We start from the raw sequence: 4,051 nt of genomic DNA on the forward strand, positions 1-4,051 counted from the left end.
GAGCTGCTGGCTTGTTCCACCTGGAACCTGAGTTTGGCATCACCATGGTTACCATGACAACAGGTGAGCTCGAGCACTGAGAGAAACATGGTTCTGGTTCTGGAATATGTTCATGAGCCTGTTAGTGATGTCACTAGGAGCTCAAAATTTTAACAGCATGTTTTAAAGACAAGCCATAAGGGATAGTGTGGCTGCAGCAGCTCACACAAAATGGAGACGGTTAGTTTTTAACACTGGAGCAGTTTATAAACACCCTGAGTTATCCCCTTTAATAACATCATTTTTCTTGCCTGAAATGGAGGCAAACATGGTCAGTTCTGATTCCAAAAAGATCCAAGATGGTAAAAAAAAAACATGGGTTTGCACTTAGTTTCAAATCAAGAATGTGTGTACAGTATTTGGTTGACCATTGGAGCATCTAACCAAGGGATTGCGTCATATCGTGGCCCAGCAAAGGTTGCACCAGGTCCAACTTTTTTGCCAGATGACCCTGCATTTTGTTTTGCTGGGTTCCTCTGAATTGCTAAACGCCCAACTGGATCTCCTGACTGGTCTCATTCAAATGCATGCAGGAGCTCTGATCCAGGAGTAAAGTTTTCATTTTATTGTTATCCATCGTGTATGCAACACATATTGCCCATATTTTCATTTTGAAAGTTTGTTCAGTGGTGAGTAATGTATCTGTCCCACTGACTTTATTTCATGTCAACACAGAACCTGCTGCAGTGGTTTATAGGAGCAGTTAACATTTTTTATGTCGATCGAAGAAATGTGTCTTTGTAACAGTTATTATTTCTGTACCACAACTTTTACACCTGCAGTGATTTCATCCATATTTCAGGTGATCTCTTGTTGCTATTCTTAATCCTGCACACAAAGCTCTGATCTGTCCATCCAGGCGTCAGTGAGCACAACAGTGTGTCTACCTTTCCAACATCTTCACTCTGTGACTAGAATTTTAGAACTTCCTGACCTTCCCCCCTTAAGTCTTCTCTTCACCAACACTGATGCATGCTCTCATACCAAATAATGGCCTGATTTCTTAGGCTATATCATACTGGTGACCCCTGACCTTTCCTCAGGCGCCAACATCATTACTACCGGTAAGACTCTGAGAATGGCTGATTCATTAGCCGCTGTCGTTGTCAGCTTCTGCTGCCAATTCAACATGCTGAATCTGTCAAACAGCCTCCAGTAAGACTAACAAATGAGTGGCAGGCCAGCACCAGCTGACGGGTCATCTTACAGTTTCTGAGCCCTGATGCAAACTTTTTGAACCGCTGTGTCAGCTCGCAAAGGCACAGTATATAAGAAGGTATGGATCTGACACTACAGTGTGTAAGGTGACATGCTTTTAGGAGCATTTTTTTCCTGCTGGGGGGAGACTTCCCCTTTCCTGTGGGTGTCAGGTGATTGACAGGAAGCCAAATGTAACATAATACGCAGCTGATATAGAAGCACACTCGCCCTGACATACAGCGAGTGATCAAACTGGAGCTGAGGGCGTGTGACAAATTGTCCTGATACACCGGCTGATGGTGCAGTCAGAAGAAGAGCTTCTGTGCTCTTCATCTTCATATCTGACAATGTAGCTTGTATCTATCTGTAAGTTGTGTAAGTTTTATTTATTTCGGTGTCAGCGATGTTATCTCAAGCGCCTGTGAAGAGTTTCCTGTTGTGTTTTGTACAGCGGGCTGTTGTTTTCAAGAGCTGGAAACAAGGGCTAGTATCTATTTAATCTTTTAAATCCACAGAGGTCAAGAGCTGAGGGAAAGGGAAGAGTGGCACAACAACCTCCCTCAGCTCAGCAGTGAGCTTTAGCAACCTTCAGTTCATCGGTTTGGTTTCAGCTCACAGCTTTACTTTACTGATTCTCACCACAACCTGGTTTCCAGTAAACAAGCTCTGAGAAATCCACTACAGGAGCACCACACAGCAGACAGACAACATTAGCAACTAGTTGGTGAACACAGATCGGATCATTCAGCTGCATACCCAGTTATGTTTGTCAGTAGTTGGCCAAGACCAGTGAGTGAGTGGATATTGGCCATGTTAATGCTAAAGTGAATGTTTTGGAGCTCTATGTCCAAGTAGCAAAGTTACTGTTGTCACTAAAATGTCTGTGTGTTCAGTATGGACTAGAACCAGGAACTGAGTCTGTCCAAAGTGTAAAATGACATATCTATAAAGTCCACTTATTAGTATGTTTTTTCACACATCAATGTAGTTTTAAGAGTACTTATGTTATGTTATGTGTACATTTTGAACAATCGGTGCAATCTTCAGTGCAATGCCTCCGCTGTTGCTGCCCCATTGACGACTCCAGCAAGTTAGTGTTTGTTGCACACTTGGACACCAAAAAGGTACTTCCAAATCAAGCTTTCTCTTGGGTTTGCTTCAGCAAGTTAGTGTTTCGCACCAAGAAATAGTTACAGGAGGAAACTTCATAATACCACAGATGATTTGCAACTTATTTAAAGAGGTTAGCTCAAGTCTTTATGTCTTTATTTTGTAGACAGACAAAGTTAGACATGAGTTGATGAACATGGGGGAGCATTTAGTATAAGACTACAGGTGAACTGAACTAAGTGGATGACAGAGAAAGAAAGAAAGTGAGTGATGGGCAACAGGCAGACGAGGTGAACCAGCTGCTGAAGGTGTTCCTGTGGGTGCTGTGAGCCTCACAGGCCCACAGAGAAGATTTCAGAGGGAAAGTGTTTCATTTCACTTTCTATAATGTCACTTAGAATAACAATCTGAGCCAATCTGTATGAAAACGGACCTGAACGTGTCCACAAGGATTTTGTTGCAGCTGGAACTGGACCAAATTCCAAACTTCTTGTCCTCATTAGTTGAAAATCAGGTTGAAAAGTACAGACGTTACCCTTTAAACGGTAAGTGATGTCAGAACAGGAACACTTTCATCTGTGCTATCAGCAAAGGTTAACCACAAGTCAGTCTGTAATATGATTCTCTGACCTCAGAACAGTTTTACCGTTTGCCTTCATTTCCTCTTTCAGATCAGTTTGTCTAACCTGAGGGTTTGTTTGCAACACGTCAATATGTCTGACTCTGATATGAATACTGCTGCAAACAACTCCAAAAAAAAAATACGATCTGGGTTTTATGAAACATGAATTTCTCTTTAAATCTAAATAACAGAACAGGATGAATGTTTTTTTCGCTGAGCGTCACAGGCAGGCCGTAACGAGCAGCAGGACAGTGAGCGGCAAAGCCTGAATGAAAATCCTGAGCCTCTCCCTGTCACTGTCCCAGGGTGTTTTACTGCAGTGTAATGCATTCAGAGATATCACTATAAAATTGTTTGGGGGGTCACTGGGAGTCAGCGTATGAGCCTTCACAGATTGGGGAGATTGCCAGACTCCAGCAGACTGTGAAATGGAATATGGTGAGTGTGTGTGTGTGTGTGTGCGTGTGTGTGTCTTTCTCTTTTTGTATTTGCACCCGTGCTTGACTTTATTGTATTGGACACTCACACCCTGAGCCTGCTGAAAGACAGGCTGACCGCCCGGACCTGTCATTGTGTCTGTCAAACATGATGGCAGCCATCTTGTAAAACACCGCTCCGTGACTCTTATTTCATTCTGTCTTGCTGACTTCAGCAGGCCTGCACTGATGAGTTCATGGACCTGGATGCTGGTATTTTGGGACTGAAATATGTGCCACCAGAAACTGAATTTGAATCATTTATATCTGAATTTGAATTGCTTAATTTGAATAATTGCATTAATTTGAATCACATTAATTTTGAAACTGTATTGTTCAATTTAAATCACTGCATTGAAAGACTGAATCTGAATTGTAATTTGAAACTGAATTCATTAGTTTAGAACTGAACATTCAGTTCTCACAATTCAATTTCAATTTTCTGTGACAAACATCCAGGTACTTGAGGCAGAGCAACCGAGCGCAGGTGCCTCTTCGGCCAATCAGCACCTACGTGTGTGTGTGTGTGTGTGTGTGCCACAGCAGTTGCCGGTGTCTGGGGCAGTGCCACGGCAACTGCTGCTGTTATGGGCATTTGTTTTTA

The sequence above is a fragment of the Larimichthys crocea genome, chromosome XVI (assembly GCF_000972845.2).
Source record: "Larimichthys crocea isolate SSNF chromosome XVI, L_crocea_2.0, whole genome shotgun sequence".
Taxonomy (NCBI): Eukaryota; Metazoa; Chordata; class Actinopteri; family Sciaenidae; genus Larimichthys; species Larimichthys crocea.